Source organism: Pseudophryne corroboree, chromosome 12 (assembly GCF_028390025.1).
Source record: "Pseudophryne corroboree isolate aPseCor3 chromosome 12, aPseCor3.hap2, whole genome shotgun sequence".
In the NCBI taxonomy this organism is placed as follows: Eukaryota; Metazoa; Chordata; class Amphibia; order Anura; family Myobatrachidae; genus Pseudophryne; species Pseudophryne corroboree.
Genome location: NC_086455.1, coordinates 118783895 through 118807478, shown reverse-complemented (window position 1 = coordinate 118807478; position 23584 = coordinate 118783895).

The following is a 23584-nucleotide window of genomic DNA, read 5'->3' as shown; positions in this document are numbered from 1 at the left end:
TGCCTAGCAGAATCGCTCCGTGTTAGCTCCTCCTTCAATGTCTCCAGCTTCTTCTGCAAAAGCCTGATGAGGGGAATGACCTGACTCAGGCTGGCAGTGTCTGAACTGACTTCACGTGTGGCAAGTTCAAAGGGCAGCAGAACCTTGCACAACGTTGAAATCATTCTCCACTGCGCTTGAGACAGGTGCATTCCACCTCCTATATCGTGCTCAATTGTATAGGCTTGAATGGCCTTTTGCTGCTCCTCCAACCTCTGAAGCATATAGAGGGTTGAATTCCACCTCGTTACCACTTCTTGCTTCAGATGATGGCAGGGCAGGTTCAGTAGTTTTTGGTGGTGCTCCAGTCTTCTGTACGTGGTGCCTGTACGCCGAAAGTGTCCCGCAATTCTTCTGGCCACCGACAGCATCTCTTGCACGCCCCTGTCGTTTTTTAAATAATTCTGCACCACCAAATTCAAGGTATGTGCAAAACATGGGACGTGCTGGAATTTGCCCATATTTAATGCACACACAATATTGCTGGCGTTGTCCGATGCCACAAATCCACAGGAGAGTCCAATTGGGGTAAGCCATTCCGCGATGATCTTCCTCAGTTGCCGTAAGAGGTTTTCAGCTGTGTGCGTATTCTGGAAAGCGGTGATACAAAGCGTAGCCTGCCTAGGAAAGAGTTGGCGTTTGCGAGATGCTGCTACTGGTGCCGCCGCTGCTGTTCTTGCGGCGGGAGTCCATACATCTACCCAGTGGGCTGTCACAGTCATATAGTCCTGACCCTGCCCTGCTCCACTTGTCCACATGTCCGTGGTTAAGTGGACATTGGGTACAGCTGCATTTTTTAGGACACTGGTGACTCTTTTTCTGAGGTCTGTGTACATTTTCGGTATCGCCTGCCTAGAGAAATGGAACCTAGATGGTATTTGGTACCGGGGACACAGTACCTCCAACAAGTCTCTAGTTGGCTCTGCAGTAATGATGGATACCGGAACCACGTTTCTCACCACCCAGGATGCCAAGGCCTCAGTTATCCGCTTTGCAGTAGGATGACTGCTGTGATATTTCATCTTCCTCGCAAAGGACTGTTGGAAGTAGTAAAAGTGGTCTTACGACTTCCCCTCTGGGATGACCATCGACTCCCAGCAGCAACAACAGCAGCGCCAGCAGCAGTAGGCGTTACACGCAAGGATGCATCGGAGGAATCCCAGGCAGGAGAGGAATCATCAGAATTGCCAGTGACATGGCCTGCAGGACTATTGGCATTCCTGGGGAAGGAGGAAATTGACACTGAGGGAGTTGGTGGGGTGGTTTGCGTGAGCTTGGTTACAAGAGGAAGGGATTTACTGGTCAGTGGACTGCTTCCGCTGTCACCCCAAGTTTTTGAACTTGTCACTGACTTATTATGAATGCGCTGCAGGTGACGTATAAGGGAGGATGTTCCGAGGTGGTTAACGTCCTTACCCCTACTTATTACAGCTTGACAAAGGGAACACACGGCTTGACACCTGTTGTCCGCATTTCTGTTGAAATACCTCCACACCGAAGAGCTGATTTTTTTGGTATTTTCACCAGGCATGTCAACGGCCATATTCCTCCCACGGACAACAGGTGTCTCCCCGGGTGCCTGACTTAAACAAACCACCTCACCATCCTCCTGGTCAATTTCCTCCCCAGCGCCAGCAACACCCATATCCTCCTCATCCTGGTGTACTTCAACACTGACATCTTCAATCTGACTATCAGGAACTGGACTGCGGGTGCTCCTTCCAGCACTTGCAAGGGGCGTGCAAATGGTGGAAGGCGCATGCTCTTCACGTCCAGTGTTGGGAAGGTCAGGCATCGCAACCGACACAATTGGACTCTCCTTGTGGATTTGGGATTTCGAAGAACGCACAGTTCTTTGCGGTGCTACTGCTTTTGCCAGCTTGAGTCTTTTCATTTTTCTAGCGAGAGGCTGAGTGCCTCCATCCTCATGTGAAGCTGAACCACTAGCCATGAACATAGGCCAGGGCCTCAGCCGTTCCTTGCCACTCCGTGTGGTAAATGGCATATTGGCAAGTTTACGCTTCTCCTCCGACAATTTTATTTTAGGTTTTGGAGTCCTTTTTTTACTGATATTTGGTGTTTTGGATTTGACATGCTCTGTACTATGACATTGGGCATCGGCCTTGGCAGACGACGTTGCTGGCATTTCATCGTCTCGGCCATGACTAGTGGCAGCAGCTTCAGCACGAGGTGGAAGTGGATCTTGATCTTTCCCTAATTTTGGAACCTCAACATTTTTGTTCTCCATATTTTAATAGGCACAACTAAAAGGCACCTCAGGTAAACAATGGAGATGGATGGATACTAGTATACAATTATGGACGGACTGCCGAGTGCCGACACAGAGGTAGCTACAGCCGTGGACTACCGTACTGTACTGTGTCTGCTGCTAATATAGACTGGTTGATAAAGAGATGTAGTAGTATGTATGTATAAAGAAGAAAGAAAAAAAAACCACGGGTAGGTGGTATACAATTATGGACGGACTGCCGAGTGCCGACACAGAGGTAGCTACAGCCGTGAACTACCGTACTGTACTGTGTCTGCTGCTAATATAGACTGGTTGATAAAGAGATGTAGTAGTATGTATGTATAAAGAAGAAAGAAAAAAAAACCACGGGTAGGTGGTATACAATTATGGACGGACTGCCGAGTGCCGACACAGAGGTAGCTACAGCCGTGGACTACCGTACTGTACTGTGTCTGCTGCTAATATAGACTGGTTGATAAAGAGATGTAGTAGTATGTATGTATAAAGAAGAAAGAAAAAAAAACCTCGGGTAGGTGGTATACAATTATGGACGGACTGCCGAGTGCCGACACAGAGGTAGCTACAGCCGTGAACTACCGTACTGTACTGTGTCTGCTGCTAATATAGACTGGTTGATAAAGAGATGTAGTAGTATGTATGTATAAAGAAGAAAGAAAAAAAAACCACGGGTAGGTGGTATACAATTATGGACGGACTGCCGAGTGCCGACACAGAGGTAGCTACAGCCGTGGACTACCGTACTGTACTGTGTCTGCTGCTAATATAGACTGGTTGATAAAGAGATGTAGTAGTATGTATGTATAAAGAAGAAAGAAAAAAAAACCACGGGTAGGTGGTATACAATTATGGACGGACTGCCGAGTGCCGACACAGAGGTAGCTACAGCCGTGGACTACCGTACTGTACTGTGTCTGCTGCTAATATAGACTGGTTGATAAAGAGATGTAGTAGTATGTATGTATAAAGAAGAAAGAAAAAAAAACCACGGGTAGGTGGTATACAATTATGGATGGACTGCCGAGTGCCGACACAGAGGTAGCTACAGCCGTGAACTACCGTACTGTGTCTGCTGCGACTGGATGATAAATAATGATATAAAAAATATATATATATCACTACTGCAGCCGGACAGGTATATATTATATAATGACGGACCTGCTGGACACTGTCTGTCAGCAGAATGAGTTTTTTATAGAATAAAAAAAAAAACACCACACAAGTGAAGTCACACGACGAGTGTTTAACTTTTTCAGGCAATCACAATATAGTATACTACTAACTATACTGGTGGTCAGTGTGGTCAGGTCACTGGTCAGTCACACTGGCAGTGGCACTCCTGCAGCAAAAGTGTGCACTGTTTAATTTTAATATAATATGTACTCCTGGCTCCTGCTATAACCTATAACTGGCACTGCAGTGCTCCCCAGTCTCCCCCACAATTATAAGCTGTGTGAGCTGAGCACAGTCAGATATATATACATAGATGATGCAGCACACTGGGCTGAGCAGTGCACACAGATATGGTATGTGACTGAGTCACTGTGTGTATCGTTTTTTTCAGGCAGAGAACGGATATATTAAATAAAACTGCACTGTCTGGTGGTCACTGTGGTCAGTCACTAGTAAACTCTGCACTCTCTACACTTCTACAGTACTCCTAAGCTCCAGTAAATCAGGTCAATCTCTCTCTCTCTCTCTCTCTTCTAATCTAAATGGAGAGGACGCCAGCCACGTCCTCTCCCTATAAATCTCAATGCACGTGTGAAAATGGCGGCGACGCGCGGCTCCTTATATAGAATCCGAGTCTCGCGAGAATCCGACAGCGTCATGATGACGTTCGGGCGCGCTCGGGTTAACCGAGCAAGGCGGGAGGATCCGAGTCTGCTCGGACCCGTGAAAAAAACCATGAAGTTCGGGCGGGTTCGGATTCAGAGAAACCGAACCCGCTCATCTCTACATAATACAGAACGTAGAGATGTGCGGCGGGCACTTTTCGTGCTTTGTATTTTGGTTTTGGTTCTAATTCCCCGCTCGTGTTTTGGTTTTGGATTGGTTTTGCCAAAACCACCCTTTCATGTTTTGGTTTTGGATCTGGGTGATTTTTGAAAGAAAAACCATAAAAACAGCTAAAATCACAGAATTTGGGGCTAATTTTGATCCTACGGTATTATTAACCTCAATAACATTAATTTCCACTTATTCCCAGTCTATTCTGAACACTGAACACCTCACAATATTGTTTTTAGGCCAGATGGTTGCACCAAGGTGGCTGTATGACTAAGCTAAGCGACACAAGTGTGCGGCACAAACACCTGGCCCATCTAGGAGTGGCACTGCAATGGCAGACAGGATGGCACTTAAAAAAACTAGTACCCAAACAGCACATCATGCAAAGAAGTAAAAGAGGTGCAATGAGGTAGCTGTATGACTAAGCTAAGCGACACAAGTGTGCGGCACGAACACCTGGCCCATCTAGGAGTGGCACTGCAGTGGCAGAGAGGATGGCACTTAAAAAAACTAGGCCCCAAACAGCACATGATGCAAAGAAGAAAAAGAGGTGCAAGATGGAATTGTCCTTGGGCCCCTCCTACCCACCCTTATGTTGTATAAACAGGACATGCACACTTTAACAAACCAATTATTTCAGCGACAGCGTCTGCCACACGACTGTGACTGAAATGACTGGTTTGCTTGGGCCCCCACCAAAAAAGAAGCAATCAATCTCTCCTTGCACAAACTGGCTCCTCAGAGGCAAGATGCCGACCTGATCCTCCGATTCCTCACCCCTTTCACTGTGTACATCCTCCTCCTCAGAAAGTATTAATTCGTCCCCACTGGAATCCACCATCACAGGTCCCTGTGTACTTTCTGGAGGCAATTGCTGGTTAAGGTCTTCCCGGAGGAATTTATAATTCATTTTGATGAACATCATCTTCTCCACATTTTGTGGAAGTAACCTCCTACGATGATCGTTGACAAGGTTACCGGCTGCACTAAACACTCTTTCAGAGTACACACTGGAGGGGGGGCAACTTAGGTCAAATAAAGCCAGTTTGTGCAAGGGCATCCAAATTGCCTCTTTTTCCTGCCAGTATACGTACGGACTGTCTGACATGCCTACTTGAATGCTGTCACTCATATAATCGTCCACCATTCTTTCAATGGTGACAGAACCATATGCGGTGACAGTAGACATGTCAGTAATCGTTGGCAGGTCCTTAAGTCCGGGCCAGATGTCAGCACTCGCTCCTGTCTTCCCTGCATCACCACCAGCGGGTGGGCTAGGAAATTTTATCCTTTTCCTTGCAGCCCCAGTTGCGGGATAAAATGAAGGAGGAGCTGTTGACGGGTCACGTTCCGCTTGAGTTGAAAATTTTCTCACCAGCAGGTCATTGCACCTCTGCAGACTTGTGTCTGCCAGAAAGAAAGATACAATGTAGGCTTTAAACCTAGGATCGAGCATGGTGGCCAAAATGTAGTGCTCTGATTTCAACAGATTGACCACCCTTGAATCTTGGCAAAGCAAATGAAGGGCTCCTTCCACAAGTCCCACACACTTAGCAGAATCGCTCCGTCTTAGCTCCTCCTTCAATTTTTTCAGCTGCTTCTGCAAAAACCTGATGAGGAGAATGACCTATCTCAAGCTGGCAGTGTCTGAACTGACTTCACGTGTGGCAAGTTCGAAGGGTTGGAGAACCTTGCACAACACGAAAAGCATTCTCCACTGTGCTTGACTCAGGTGCAGTCCCCTCATCAGGTTTTTGCAGAAGCCTTTTGAATGGACTTTTGCTGCTCCTCCATCCTCTGAAGCATATAGAGTGTTGAATTCCACCTCGTTACCACCTTTTGCTTCAGCTGATGGCAGGGCAGGTTCAGGACTGTTTGCTGGCGCTCCAGTCTTCAGCACGTAGTAGCTGAATGTCAAAAGTGGCCCGCAATTTTTCAGGCCATCAACAGCATCTCCTGCATGCGCCTGTCATTTTTCAAAATAATTCTGCACCACCAGATTAATTTTATATGTAAAACATGGGACATGCTGGAATTTGCCGAAATGTAATGCACGCATAATATTAGTGGCATTGTTCGATATCACAAATCCCCAGGAGAGTCTAAGTGGGGTAAGCCATTGTGCGATGATGTTCCTCAGTTTCCGTAAGAGGTTGTCAGCGGTGTACCTCTTACGGAAACTGGTGATACACAGCGTAGCCTGCCTAGGAATGAGTTGGCGTTTGTGAGATGCTGCTACTGGTGCCGCCGCTGTTGTTGCTGTGGGAGGCAATACATCTACCCAGTGGGCTGTCACAGTCATGTAGTCCTTAGTTTGCCCAGCTCCACTTGTCCACATGTCCGTGGTTAAGTGGACAGAGGGTACAACCGCATTTTTCAGGACACTGAGGACACTTTTCTTAATGTCCCTGTACAGTCCGGCAATCGCTTGCCTAGTGAAGTCGAATCTAGACGGGATTTGGTACCAGGGACACAGTACATCCATCAACTGTCTAAATCCCACTGCACTAATGGCAGATACCGGATGCATGTCTAACACCAGCATACTTGTTATGGCCTCAGTAATCCGTTTTGCAACAGGGTGACTGCTGTCATATTTCATCTTCCTCGCAAAGGACTGTTGGACAGTCAATTGCTTAGCTGAAGCAGTACAAGTGGTTTTCCGACTTCCTCTCTGGGATGACGATCGACTCCCAGCAGCAACAACAGCAGTGGAAGCAGCAGCAGGCGTACCACTCAAGGATCCTCCGGAGGAATCCCGGTAAAGAGAGGACGCGTCAGTCATGCCAGTGACATGGCCTGTGGCACTACTTACGTTCCTGACTGAGGAGGAAATTGACATTGATGAGCTGGTGGTGTGGCTTGCAGGTGATTGGGTACAACAGGAAGAAGGGATTTAGGTGTCAGTGGACTGCTTACGTTCTTACCCAAAGTTTCTGAACTTGACAATGACTTCTGATGAATGGTGGTTAATGTCCTTACCCCTACTTATTACGGATTGACAAAGGCAACACACGGCTTGACACCTGTTGTCCGGATTTGTGGAGAAATAATTCCACACCGAAGAGGTGGCTTTTTTGGTATTTTGCCCAGGCATGACAATGGGCTTTCTCATCCCACAGACAACAATTGTCTCCACTGGTGCCTTATTCAAACAAACCACATCACCATCAGAATCCTCATCGTCAATTTCCTCCTCAGCACCAATATCACACCAATATCCTCCTCATCCTGGTGTACGTCTACAGTGACAGGCTCAATCTCAATATCAGCAACTGGACTGGCGGTGCTCTTCCCAGCGCTTGCAGGGGGCATGCAAATGGTGGTAGGAGCCTCCACTTTACAGAGCCGGCCCTAACCAATATGATGCCCTAGGCAAGATTTTGGCTGATGCCCCCTAGCACCACCGCTGGTTCCGCCTCTGACCCTGCACCCCTTTCCCAGCAGTCCTTATTTTGGTGTTTGTACCCCCTATATTTTAAATAGGAACAGTTCACAGTTCACACCTTTGGCGCACAGCCCAAAAAGGGGTGTGTTTTTGCTGGGAAGGGGCATGGCCACACAATAGTAACCCCAATTCCAATTACGCCACACAGTACTGCAACTTTATTCACATTTTATCTTGCGATAGTGTCCATAATTCATATTACATCCCACAGTAGTATCACTTTACCTTATAAACATTACTCCTCACAGTAGAGACCCTTATTCACATTACATCACACTGAATTGCTCCTTATTCCCATTACATCACACTGAATTGCTCCTTATTCACATTACACCACACCATATTGCTCTTTATTCACATTAGACGACACAGTAGTGCCCTTTCTATACGCAACGCCACATAGTAGAGCACCTTATACACATAATTCCACACAGTAATGCCGCTTACACATATGAGACACATTATTAATGTCCTTATAAACATAATGCACCTTACACATTATGACAACCTTTATTAATGCCCTTTTACACATAATGTCCCTTACACATATGCTGCACATTATTAATGCCCTTATACACATAATGACATACATAGTTCCCCTACACATTTGCTGCACGTTATTAGTGCCCCTATACACATAATGACACGCATACAGTAGTACCCTGTGACACATATGCCGCACATTATTAATGCCCTTATACACATAATGACACACATAGTGCCCCTTACACATATGTTGCACATTATTAATGCATTTTTACATGACACACATAATGCTCCTTACACATATTCCGAACACTACTGCACAACCAACCCACTCACATGCACACAGCACTCACACTTCCACTAACACTGTGACCTCTGCCTCTGCTTGGATTTAGATGTGTCCTCATAAATATTGCCTCAATGCTAACGTCGGGCACCTTTTTTAAATGAAAATGCATCTTATTTGCATTGCTATGTGGCTAGGATGCACAAGCAGCTTCTGGTGATTAAAATGATATGCAGCATGCCTATATACTGTGTGAGACTGTGGCTGTATCTGCATATAAAATGCTACATACAGAATAAAGGCATGCCGCATATCATTTTAATCAGCAGAAGCTGCTGATGCCCTAGGCATATCAAATGCCCCAGGCAATTGCCTAGTTTGCCCATGCATATGGCCGGCTCTGCCACTTTACATAAGTCTTGGGAAGGTCAGGCCTAGACATCGCAACCGCGGACACACTTGGACTCTCCTTGGAGATTTGTGATATCTCTGAATGCACAGTCATTTTTTCCTGTGCTTTCACAAGCTTCATTTTTTATTTTTTTCGAGAAGGAGGAGGGCTTCCATCCTCATGAAAAGCTGAGCCACCAGTCATGCACACAGGTCAATGCCTTAGCTTTTCCTTGCCACTTCGTGTCGTGAATGGCATATTGGCAATTTTACATTTCTCATCAGATAAAAAAAAAATTCTGATTATTAATTTTTGCTTCTTGGATTTTGCATGCCCTCTATGACATTTAGCATTGGCCTTAGCAGACGACCTTGATGGAATTGCATCATCAATGTCATGACTGGTGACAGCAGCAGCTTCAGCACCAGTACTAGGAACTGGAAGTGGTACCTGATCTTCCACTATTTTTTCCTCCAAATTGTTGTCCTCCATTTCACAGGACAGCACCCCTTTATTATTACAGCACACAAAACAGTGCACCTTTATTTTCACAGCACCCCTGAATTGTTACAGCATATGGGACCAGTGTGCTTTTATTTGAACAACCGCACCCCCTGAATTTTTGCATTATACATGGCCAATGTAATGTTATTTTAACAGCAGCACCCCTATATTTTTACAGCATACAGGACCAGTGTGCTTTTATTTGAACAACACAAGCACCCCATAATTTTTTACAGCATGCGGGCCAGTGTAATTTTATTATTTTAACAGCAGCACCCCTATATTTTTACAGCATACAGGACACAGGACAGCACCCCTTTATTATTACAGCACACAAAACAGTGCACCTTTATTTTCGCAGCACCCCTGAATTGTTACAGCATATGGGACCAGTGTGCTTTTATTTGAACAACTGCACCCCTGAATTTTTACAGCATACAGGACCAGTGTAATGTTAGTTTAACAGCAGTACCCCTATATTTTTTACAGCATACAGGACCAGTGTGCTTTTATTTGAACAACCGAAGCACCCCTGAATTTTTACAGCATACAGGGCCAGTGTAATGTTATTTTAACATTACAGTGTAATGTTATTTTCCCCATAGATTGTAAGCTTGTGAGCAGGGCCCTCCTACCTCTATGACTGTCTGTTTTTACCCAGTTTTGTCTTCTAATTGTGTCCCGTTGTAAAGCGCAATGGAATTTGCTGCACTATATAAGAAACTGTTATTAATGAATAATAAATAACAGCAGCACCCCTATATTTTTACAGCATACAGGACCAGTGTGCTTTTAATTTTGAACAACTGCACCCCTGGATCTTTACAGCATACAGGGCCAATGTAATGTTATTTTAACAGCAGCACCCCTATATTTTTACAGCATACAGGAACAGTGTGCTTTTAATTTTGAACATCTGCACCCCTGAATTTTTACAGCATACAGGGCCAGTGTAATGTTATTTAAACAGCAACACCACTACATTTTTACAGCATACAGGACCAGTGTGCTTTTAATTTTGAACACCTGCACCCCTGAATTTTTACAGCATACAGGGCCAGTGTAATGTTATTTTAACAGGAGCACTATATTTTTACAGCATACAGGACCACTGTGCTTTTAATTTTGAAGAACTGCACCCCTGAATTTTTATAGCATACAGGGCCAGTGGAAAATTATTTTCACAGCAGCACCCCTATATTTTTACAGCATACAGGACCAGTGTGCTTTTAATATTGAGCAACTGCACCCCTGAATTTTTACAGCATACAGTGTAATGTTATTTTACCAGCAGCACCACTATATTTTTACAGCATACAGGAGGACAGTGCCCCTGCCCCCTGTACAACACAGTGACAGCCAGGACAGCAACACCCATGTACAGCTGCAGCACCTGTGACAGCACATTAAACACCAGTGACAGCTAGGACAGCACCCCTAACAGCACAGGTACACCACAGTGACTGGAGCAGCACCCCTACAGAGCACTCAATAACCCCACCCGATGCCACCACCCACAGAGAGACAGAGGTCTGTCTCCCTCACTCTCCAAGTCCGGAGTGAAAATGGCAGCGACGCACATCTGTTTATATGGAACCCAAAACCTGCGAGAATCCGACAGCAAAATTATGACATTTTGCTTCGTTCTGGTTTCCAAGTCTGGCGGGAAGTCCTGAGCCGGACTAGGATCCGGGCTCGGAACGGAATGTTCAGGAGGTTCGGTTCTCTGTGAACCGAACCCGCTCATCTCTATCCATAATATATCCCCCGCTCATCTGGGAGCTGATTTCATTTTAGTTACTGATTGGTGCTAGGTGCTGTAATTATCAGCTGCCTCCAGCAGGAGAACCTTGGGGTCACAGACAGAGGTTAGTCCAGGCAGCATACAATGCAAAGTTGGGGTCATTCTGGCCTTGAGGAAGAGACCTTGGAGTCTCGAAATGCGTTGAAAGAACTCACCCTGTGTCATCCGGTTCAGACTGCTATATGATCGGACCACCCACCTTGTGAAAGCATGGGAGCCCTATGCAGGGTATACCCAGGTACTCTGCCTTTGTATTTCCTAACACCTACTGCTCCATCTCACCAGTCTCCTGAGCAGGATCCTTTCTATTTAATCAGCCAATTTCAACGCAGCAGAGCAAACGGGTCCCTGCTGCGCATGTGCCAGCGCCGTAATGCGCCTGCGCATGCTGGACGGCCGAAGGCCGTAGCAGGACAGCGATCGCCTATGCCTGATTGACAGGCAGAGGCAATCGATGGGCGGGAGGGGGCAAAACGGTTTGGCCGCCGTTTCGTAGGCACGGTCCGGCCAACGCAGGCATGGCCGGACCAAATGGGGGGCGGGCCGCAGAGGCTGCGTGACGTCACATGCAGCCGTTGCGGGCCGGGGAGCGAGGAGTAGCTCCCGGCCAGCTCGATAAAGCTGCGCTGGCTGGGAGCTACTCCTGAAGTGCAAAGGCATCGCCGCTGTGCGATGCCTTTGCACTTCTGCGGAGGGGCCGGCACTGACATGCTGGGCGGGCTAGCCCTGTGCAGGGCGTCCCCCCGCATGTCAGGGAAGGAAACATGATCGTAGCTGTGCTAAATTTAGCACAGCTACGATCAACTCAGAATGCCCCCCTATATTTCCACATTTTAATACCCTACAAGTATTTTAACTTTCTTGTTATTAAATTTGCTTTTAATTTTTATTAATTTCATTTACCTATCCTTAATTTAAGGGGATACTGCCTTCTTTTATCATAAAACAGTACTTCTTTCCTCCTTGTGATTCACAATTGGGATAGCGCCCAGTCTGCAACAAACCCACACCTACTCTGTTCTCAAATCAAGTTCCACTAAGGGAATTTTTTTTGTTGCAGCAGGTCTGCTAAAAATCCTTTGAAGTGCCCAAGTTGGGTATCTCAAACGTATCTTTCAGCACTTCCAAGAGTCTGCTTCATCTACCACAATTATATGTGCATACAATACGCTATATGATTTATAGATATAAAACCTGTACTTGCATTGGATCTATTTTGACTTTGTATGATGATTCTACATTATTAACAGACATCAGGAGACCACAGTCAATGGTTTTTGTCTTTAATAGTCACAAATTATGATTTCAAATATAATTAACCCTAGAGATTGTCTGCCAGTTGTCTTCCTATTTGTATGATCTCTTAATCAAAGTTATCTTTCCTTGTCAAATCATTACAATCGTATTGACCAGCATGATGCCAGATGTCATTCCTGGCCCAGTGCCTAATTCCCAATGAAAATGCTGAATACTGGAGATATTTTATTTTACAGGTAATTAGTACTTGGCGGCTGCTGTCCAGACCCAAAGCAACGGAAATGAGACTGAGAATATTTCCCCTGCTAAATGTACTTTCCTTGTCCCCGCCTCTGTATACACAGATCAGTCTGTCGGGAAAAGCTGACAAGTTGTTCTGTCTGTCAGAGTTATGTCTGCATGCTCACAGATAATCAGAGCTCAGTCTACACAGCTGCGTCTCCTGCAGATTGTGAAAGCAGCGGAACTGCTCTTATAAGTGTGGTGTAAACTGATATTTCTGGTTCTGGAAATGCAACTACTGTAATAAAGTGGGAGAAGGAGGAAATGATCCTGGCCTGACGCCTGTGTTTGGTACTCTGTGGGAGGCACAATAATGTTTATATGTCTACCTGGGGAAAACTGATTTATTATTATCACTTAAGACAGTAATTCCCAAGTAGAGCACACATACGTTGGTGTTTCACAATACCAGGCACGAGTCTCCAGGTGAAATAGGACATGTATTATAAAGAAAGATGGATGGATATTTGAACTTTATTTTGATTGCAAATTACAGAGTTGTGCAAAAATTTTCCTTGGTCTTAAATTTACAAATTAGGAGGATTATTTTCATTCTAAACTGGTAAAAAGACGCACCTCGGCGATAACAGATCTGACGGATCGAGTGTTACTGTTAGAGGAAAAGCATAAAACATCTTTAGACCCAGCAGATCTGGATAGACTTATTAAAACTAGGGGCGAACTGAATCTATTGATCTCTCACAAAACTGAAGACTCACTCAGGCGACATAATCAACTACAGATGGAGCCTCAGTTGTCTTACCCCACTGAGGCCCGACCTGTCCGCCTAGTCACGCCGGGAGTGCACGAGCTGCTTCCCATTCAGAGCATCTCTGTTCGGGCGCACGGACGGAGACACTCTCCATTAAAGTGTATGGGGAGCGTCTCCGTCTGGGCGCGCGCGCCCATACAGACGGAGACGCTCGCAGTGACTAGGTGCGCCCAGGTGGGCGCGCCTAGTCACACAAAGAGCCTGAATAACGGAGGGTCCATCTGTATATTGGGGGTCATTCCGAGTTGTTCGCTCGTTGCCGATTTTCGCTATGCTGCGATTTGTTGCTAAATGCGCATGCGCAAGGTACGCAGGGCGTATGCGCTTAGTTATTTAACTAAAAACTTAGCAGATTTGCTGTGGATTCTGTGGCGCTTTTCAGTCGCTCTGCTGATCGGTAAATGATTGACAGGAAAGGGGCGTTTCTGGGTGGTAACTGAGCGTTTTCCGGGAGTGTGCTAAAAAACGCAGGAGTGTCAGGGAAAAGCGCGGGTGTGTCTGGACAAACGGGGGAGTGGCTGGCCGAACGCAGGGCGTGTTTGTGACGTCAAACCAGGAACTAAACGGACTGAGCTGATCGCAATCTGTGAGTAGGTCCGGAGCTACTCAGAAACTGCAAATAATTATTTATTAGCAATTCTGCTAATCTTTCGTTCGCTATTCTGCTAAGCTAAGATACACTCCCAGAGGGCGGCGGCCTAGCGTGTGCAATGCTGCTAAAAGCAGCTAGCGAGCGAACAACTCGGAATGAGGGCCATTGTGAGAAAGGCTTATCGCTGATAAAATTCTGGCTAGGAAACTAAGGGCACAGATATCTTCGAAAAATATCATAACTATTAAAACTAAGAATGGGGAGATAACGCATGACCCAGAAAAAATTCTTAAAGAATTTGAGGATTATTATAAAGCATTGTGCAATGCTGATGTTAACATCTCTCCATCCTCAGTGTTAAACGTCAGGACTGAATCTTTCCTTTATAAATGTAAACTACTAAGTCTGAGTAACTCTACAGTCTCTGAATTAGGGTCTGAGATTACTCTTGAGGAATTAGAAAAAGCACTAAAATCTCAGAAACCAGGTAAGGCCCCGGGGCCAGATGGTATACCTACATCCTAATTTAACATTTTTTAAACTTTGTTGTTTCCACATTTATGCAGACTTTTCAATGGTCTCCTCCAGGGTGAATCTTTGTCCTCAAGAATGCTGGAAGCACGTATTATCCTGATTCATAAACCTGGGAAAGACCCAAACGTATGTTCTAGTTATTGTCCTATCTCGTTGATTAATATAATGATATCAAACTTTTCTCTAAGATCCTGGCTCTAAGATTAAACTCGAGTTTACCACAATTAAACCACGCGGATCAGGTAGGCTTCATCCCAGGCCAATAGGCAAGAGAAAACACAAGGAGAACAATTGAACTTGTTCATGTGATCAATAAATATAAGATGCCCTCTATTCTTTTATCATTAGATGCAGAAAAAGCCTTTGATAAGATCCTATGGCCCTTCATTTTTGCAACTCTTCGTATATTCAGCCTGGGAGGAAGCCTATTATCAGGTATTCATGCTTTATATTCTAAACCAACTGCAAGAGTAAGGGTGAAGGGAAAAGATTCCAGTCTGTTTCTGATTAGTAATGGAACCCGGCAGGGTTGCCCCCTTTCCCCCTTAATATTTGCAAAGACGATTGAGCCTTTGGCCTGTCTGATATGAGTTAATGCTGATATTAGAGGTATTAGGGTAGGGAAACTTGAATATAAGTTATCATTATTTGCAGATGATGTTTTACTTACACTATCTTCTCCGTACACATCTATTCCTATTTATTTCAGATCTTATCCAAATATTCTGATATATCAGGTTATCGAATTAACTTTCTTAAATCTGAAGCTCTTCCCCTGTATGTTGAGGAGGAAACTAGGACCTTATTAGCCAGAAATTTTAACTTTACATGGCGTACCAAGAAATTAAAATATTTAGGAATATATATTACGCATTCTTATGGTTCTCTATATAAAGAAAATTTTCCAGCTCTTTTTAATACTATTGCAGCTGACTTACAAATCTGGAGGTCATAGATCATTTCTTGGTTTGGCCGCATAGTCACAATAAAGATGAACGTATTGCCTAGATGGCTATATTTGATACAAACAATACCGGTACATGTTCCAAGGGAGGCTCTGAGTCATTTGCCCAGAGACATACTTACATTTATAGGGCTAGACAAACCGGCTAGGCTTAAAACCTCTATTTTAATTAAAAACCCACTCAGCGGGGGTAGATCGCTGCCTGATATCCAAAAATACTATCAAGCAACCCATTCAAGCCAAGCTCATACTTGGGGGTTTATTTACTAATATTCGTGTTTTTGCCGTTTTGAAAGGTGTTTGATCTCGAATGGTATCGGGTGCATTTTACTGCAACTTTTTGAATCCTGAGACGGTCATTCACTAAGCTGCCGAGTTTTGCACATTCATTTTTTCCGATGTCGATGTGATTCGTAATATCAGGCAGTGTTTTACGGGAGTGATGAGTAAAACACTGCCTGACAAAACACAAGGAATCCCGGCCGGATCTGTGAGATCCGCGCAGGGCTTCATTGTGTACCTTAAAAAGGTCATTAAAGTCTTAAAAAAGTTAGAAAAAATTGCGTGGGGTCCCCCCTCCTAAGCATAACCAGCCTCGGGCTCTTTGAGCCGGTCCTGGTTGACAAAATATGGGGGGGGAAATTACAGGGGTTCCCCCATATTTAATCAACCAGCACCGGGCTCTGCGCCTGGTCCCAAAAATACAGGGGACAAAAAGTGTAGGGGTCCCCCGTATTTTTGAAACCAGCACCGGGCTCCACTAGCTGGGGAGATAATGCCACAGCCGGGGGACACTTTGATATCAGTCCCTGCGGCCGTGCCATTAAAACCCCAACTAGTCACCCCTGGCCGGGGTACCCTGGAGGAGTGGGGACCCCTTCAATCAATTCAATGGCCAGGGGTGAAGCCCAGGGCTGTCCCCCCCATTCAAGGGCGGCGGATGGGGGGCTGATAGCCTTGTTAACAAAATGTGAATATTGTTTTTAGTAGCAGTACTACAAGTCCCAGCAAGCCTCCCCCGCAAGCTGGTACTTGGAGAACCACAAGTACCAGCATGCGGTGGAAAACCGGGCCCGCTGGTACCTGTAGTACTACTACTAAAAAAATACCCCAATAAAAACAGGACATACACACCGTGACAGTACAACTTTATTACATACATGCACACCAACATACACACATACTTACCTATGTTCCCACGAGGCTCGGTCCTCTTCTCCATGTAGAATCCTAGGGGTACCTGTGAAAAAAATTATACTCACATAATCCAGTGTAGAATCCGACCTTTGAATAATCCACGTACTTGGCAAAAAAATAAAACGGAAACCCGACCACGCACTGAAAGGGGCCCCATGTTTACACATGGGACCCCTTTCCCCGACTGCCAGGACCCCCCCCTGACTCGTGTCAAAGAGGGTCCCTTCAGCCAATCAGGGAGCGCAACGTCATGGCACTCTCCTGATTGGCTGTGTGCTCCTGTAGTGTCTGTCAGGCAGCACACGGCACAGATACAATGTTGCGCCTATGCGCTCCATTGTAGCCAATGGTGGGAACTTTGCGGTCAGCGGTGAGGTTATTTTCGGTCAACCGCTGACCGCAAAGTTCCCACCATTGGCTACAATGGAGCGCATAGGCGCTACATTGTATCTGTGCCGTGTGCTGCCTGACAGACACTACAGGAGCACACAGCCAATCAGGAGAGTGCCACGACGTGGCGCTCCCTGATTGGCTGAAGGGACCCCCTTTGACACGAGTCAGGGGGGGTCCTGGCAGTCGGAGAAAGGGGTCCCATGTGTAAACATGGGGCCCCTTTCAGTGCGTTGTCGGGTTTCTGTTTTATTATTTTGCCAAGTACGTGCATTATACAAAGAACAGAAGGTACCCTGGATTATGTGAGTATAATTTTTTACACATGTACCCCTAGGATTCTACATGGAGAAGAGGACCGAGCCTCGTGGGAACATAGGTAAGTATGTGTGTATGTTGGTGTGCATGTATGTAATAAAGTTGTACTTTCACGGTGTGTGTGTGTCCTGTTTTTATTGGGGTATATTTTTAGTAGTAGTACTACAGGTACCAGCGGGTCCGGTTTTCCACCGCATGCTGGTACCTGTGGTTCTCCAAGTACCAGCTTGCGGGGGAGGCTTGCTGGGACTTGTAGTACTGCTACTAAAAACAATATTCACATTTTGTAAACAAGGCTATCAGCCCCCCATCCGCCGCCCTTGGATGGGGGGGGACAGCCTCGGGCTTTACCCCTGGTCCTTGGGTGGTTGGAGGGGGGGACCCCTTGATTGAAGGGTACCCCGGCCAGGGGTGACTAGTTGGGGTTTTAATGGCACGGCCGCAGGGACCGATATCAAAGTGTCCCCCAGCTGTGGCATTATCTCCCCAGCTAGTGGAGCCCGGTGGTGGTTTCAAAAATACGGGGGACCCCTACGCTTTTTGTCCCCCGTATTTTTGGAACCAGGACCAGGCGCAGAGCCCGGTGCTGGTTGATTAAATATGGGGGAACCCCTGTCATTTTTTCCCCCATATTTTTTCAACCAGGACCGGCTCAAAGAGCCCGAGGCTGGTTATGCTTAGGAGGGGGGACCCCACGCAATTTTATTTTCAGATTTTACACTAAACAGACCCTTTCCCATAGATAACCATGCACAGATCTCACTGATCCGTGCATTGTTATCCAAACTCGACTGGAAAAAGCAGGTCTATTTTATTGCTGCTTTTTTAAACGAATCAAAATAAAAACAGACCCGCACTTGAGCACTCAGAAACTAACACCCAAATACGAATGAATAGTGAATTCCCGTATTCTATGAAATAACAGCCGTGTTTGACCGATGGTCTATTCATTCGTATTTCGGAACGTTGTCATTCAAACCATTACGAATTGACCAGACACTGCCGAGATTGGTGCTTAGTGAATTCCCGGATTGGGACTTAGAAAAAAAAACACAAATCGGCCAAACTCGGATTTTTAGTAAATACTGGCCTCGGTTCCCACAATCTGTAACTTTACCATGGAACCAAATTGAATTGGCAGACAGGGCCGGCGTTACCATTAGGCAGCTTTAGGCAGCTGCCTATGGGCGGTGGACCTGAAGGGGTGGCCATCAGCCGGTCAATGGCATCAGCAGTACTAGTAATAATGAGTCACGTTGACTCATTACAATATGCCACGTCCGGCCAAAGGCCCTAAGGAAGAAGGAGGCATTCCGGTTGGAGAAGAGTAGGGGAGCACAATCACTCCATTTACCACCCCTGCTCCTCTCTATAGTGGCACTGTCCTCCAGCGTGAAAACAGAAACACAGTGGTCCGGCATCAGGGGGATATGATCTGCCCTTCAGATCTCCTCCCCTCTTTTCTCCCCTGCTTCTACTGGCCAGGCGCCGCACTGCTCCACATTTACAGGCTCTGCCTCTGCACAGCACGACCTGTCCTCCCCTGCAGGTGATGAGTGCTGTCCCCTCTCCCCTCCACCTTTCCTCAGTCCGCCCTCCAGCTCTGCAGTCTGCACAGCAAGTCCTCCTCCCTCTCTCCTGCTCTGCACACAGTATGTCCCGAGCCACCCCCCTGCTCTGCACAGGAAGTCCATCCTCCCTCCTGCTCTGCACACAGCCTGTCCCGATCCCCCCCTGCCTCTCTCCTGCTCTGCACAGACTATCCTGAGAACTCCTCCTCTTCCTCCCTCCGCCCTCTCTCATGCTTTGCACAGAATGTCGTCCCCTGCTGGCAGAAGGGCCCATTTCCTAGCCTGTATTAATGAGTCCATGCCCCCTCCTGCACTGCATACCCTCCAACTGTACCTTTTTAATAGGTACAGTACCTTTTTTTCATGGTCTGTACCGATTTTTGCCTCTCCAAACTTCCATTGAAAGTATAGGAAAAGGGGCGTGGCCACGCCCCCTTTACACGCGACCACGCCCCTTTTTTGGGTTTGTACCGATTTTTCTGTGTAAAATGTTGGAGGGTATGGCACTGCATGGCCTGTACGGACTTCTTCCCAGGTCCTGGTCTGGATGCTGCTGCAGCTGATGTGTGAGGGAACACAGAGCCTCCTGCAATGCTGTAAACAGAGGTAAGTACCTGACGGGGGCTGTGTACTTATTTGTTTTGTGGGTGAAGTGAAGGGTGTATACTTATATTGCTTGGCACAGACTTTGGGATGTTACAAGTAAACATCTTCTTAAATCCAGAGATGTGGTATTCTACGAGATAGCACCACTAACTGGAGCAGTGGAGTAACAACAAAATGTATTAGTAGATGTACAGGCAGCAGAAAGTGTGTCTGAATCTGAGAGTGTCAAAGCAAACAACAAGTCAGAGAACAGAAGTCCCACAAGGAGAAACAAAGGTATTCCAGACAAGAAATACAGTGAGGAGTATGCAAACATAGCTTACAGTAACCTCAAAACATACAGGAAGCAAAGTCAAGCAGTGATTAGACAGAGTGGAAATCAGCAATTGATACAGAACTGTCAACACTACATAATCTACTGTTATATCAACTAGACTTTGATTCCGCATTCCTAAATGGAGAATGGATTGAGGAAATTTATATGGAACCACCGGAACATTATGATATGGACATATTCCAAAATGGGAAAGTTTGTCTCTTAAAGAAGTCACTATACGGCCTCAAGTAAAGTGGTCATTGCTGGTATGTAAAGAAGGATGCAGCGTTACTAGAAATGAACTTTGTTAGGTCAGAGACTGATCACTGCCTATACCACAAAACCATCAAAGAATAGTTGTTCATCATAGCTGTCTATGTGGATGATTTACTTTTGGCAGGTCAAGAAGATCACATCACTGACGTCAAGCACCAGCTTAAACAAAGATTCAAGTTGAAAGATCTGGGCCCTGCAAATCATCTATTAGGTATGACAAGTGTACAAAACCTGCAAGAGGGAACTATCACAATTGACCAACAAACATACATTGAGGCAATAATTCCAAGTATGGAAGGACAAATGCAAAACCAGTAAGTACCCCCATTGATAAAAGTACAAAGATGGTCAAGGCCATGTCACCAAGCAGCAAAAGGGAGATAGAGGAAATGCAAGAAATCCCTTATCAAAATGCCATTGGTAGCAAGTCCAGACCCAGATGACATAGACAGAGCCATCGGGACAATAGGTTTAGCTGTGGAGCAGCATGTCTGTTCAATAGCCAGTGGGAAAGTGTCAGCTAAGGACATGTGGACAGCCCTGCAGAATGCGTATGAAGATAAAAGTCTAATGAGAAGGATAAGTTTAAGAGGCATGCTAAATAAACCTCCATTACTGTTTAAGCCACTGAGGGGGACATTTACTAAGCAGTGATAAGAGCGGAGAAGTAAGCCAGTGGAGAAGTTTCCCCATCAACCAATCAGCAGCTCTGTATCATTTTATAGTATGCAAATTCTAGATGTTACTTCAGTGCTGATTGGTTGCCATGGGCAACTTCTCCACTGGCTCACTTCTCCACTTTTATCACCGCTTAGTAAATGTCCCCTTAAGTGTGTGGACTGACGTCACTGCACCAGATAGCCCAGTACACTCTGCCAACAGAAAGTCCCCCGTTGATGTCACTATGGGGGTGTGGCCTCACAGGAAATTCTCAGTTTACATGACTCTGGGGTGTGCCCAGCATCCCCGGAAATCCTGAGCTGCCCCAGGAAGTTATAGGAGCAGAGTGCTACAGGATAATGTCACACTGCAGTACCCGGCTCCTGGTAACTGCGGAGGAGCCAGCATTTTATGCCACCACCTGAAAGGGTGACACCAGGATGCGGTTCACATCCCCTTTGTGATGCCTGTGCTTATATAGCTCTAATGAGGCCAAACTCCCACAACTTTGGACAAACGACACCTACAGTACAATATTTTCATTACAATGACATGAGCTATAGGATTGATGAGATTTTGTCAGGTTACAGCAGGTGCCAACATAATAGAGATCACAATTGAGGCACCTACAGTACTAACTGACCATGTTCCAGGGAGATATTAAGCTTTAATAAAGTGGAGACAGATAAAGAGTGATAGAAGTACAATAAGGAGAGAGTGAACTCCGGCGCAACAAGTCTGGCCATTCCCACCCACTTATTATCTGTCAAATCAGATAAGGAAGTGTAAAGGGGGGTACTCACGGAGCGATATTCTAAGCAATCTGACTAGATTGCTTAGAATATCGGCATGATCGCTCCGTGTGTAGCCCCCTCGGCGATAGCGATGCGCGGCCCCGCACATCGCTATCGCTGCTGCTAGATTGGCCTGCATGCAGGCCAATCTAGCGGGTCGCTCACTTCACCCGCTGGGTGAAATGAGCGGCCCCCCCGTCTCCCCCCGCACACTCAGCACAGATCGCGCTGTGCTGAGCGGCAGGAGAGATGTGTGCTGAGCGGTTCGCTCAGCACACATCTCTCCTGCATCGGCCCGTGGGTACTGGGCTTAAGAATGAAAAGGTATAGTAGTGGTGGATCAATGGCGACAAAGCAGAGCAAAGCAAAAGCAGTAGTAATTGCAATGATTTTAAATTAATAAAATAACAAAACAATATATCACTTGACCTGTTGTTAGATGGGATGTTCAAAGTCTTATATTTTCTCACAGATGTCGGATAGTCCCAATATGCACATGCAAAAAAAACAAAAGTGGACAATAATATGTAGTATTGTAATCAAATATATTAAAGCAATAGCCTCTTGTGTCCAGAAAGTGAGAGGTGGTAGTAGTAGCTTCCGTGAAGAATGGATGGGATAGAGCCTCACCTCACCACCACAATATAATCAAAAGCGCGTACCAACAAACTCACTTCAAGAGTGTAGCAGAAAAGCACATAAAGGTATCTTCTCACCGCAAAGGTAATTATAGGACAGACCTAAATACACAGACCTTGTCAGCAGAATGATGGGTATCCAACAAATACCATATTCATGCACTTAACTTGAGAGCTTGCTGTTATTCAGTTACAATACCCTTTATTAAATAAGACATTTTAATATACTGCCATATCCAGAATTTATACACATAACCTGTTGCATTCCAGTCAAACACCCTACGCATTGAGCTATTTGATACTGCATTAAAGCTGTGAGTTTTCTAACTATATGAATTCTATATAGTTAGAATTCTCTAGCATAAAATCCTCTTTCTATGCAAATGCAGATAGCTCAATGAAAAGACTGTCTGACTGCAATGCTACAGGCAATGGGTTCAAATCCCAGCATCTTTAAATGTGGTAAAGGTCAGTGTGACTGAATAACAAAGAGCTATTAAGTTAATGTTGTATAGGTATTAGTGACGGAAGGGGTGGGGTAGAAGACAGGGGCGGGCAGGAGGGATGCAGTTAAAATGCTGCCGGACGGGAACCCAGCTGTTAAAATACCAATGCCGGAATCCCAAACAACAGCATAAGCCCGGTGTCTAAATACCGTTAGGGGTCAGGATCCTGGCGTCAAAATACCAAAGCCAGGAATCCTGAACATTCCTACAGCGTCCTGCCACGGAAAGGGGGGGGGGGGAGGGGGGGAGGGTTAAGTTTAGGCATCAGAAGGGGAGCTAAGGTTAGGGTGCAGGAATGGGAAGGGTACGGTTAGGTACTGGGGAGGGACTTATGCACCAAGTGGGGAGGGTTAGGTTTAAGCAGTGGGGAAGGGAGGGTTAGGGTTAGGAACCACTGGGGAGGGTTAGACATCCACAAGGGAGGGTTAGGGAAGGGGGGCAGGGCAAGGTTAGGTTACTTTCTTGGGGCCTGTCGGGATTCTGATGGCCGGGATGCCACTGTTGGTATTCTGACCATCGGCATCACATCCATTGGGATATCATACTGAATCCGGGCAGGAGATGGTGGACTTCACAAAGGGGTGAAGCTACAAGTGAAATGAATTAAAACAGATAATAGACAAGTGCCACTAACAGCGCCCCCTACCCTGCAGTGGCACACTTTGCACACATCT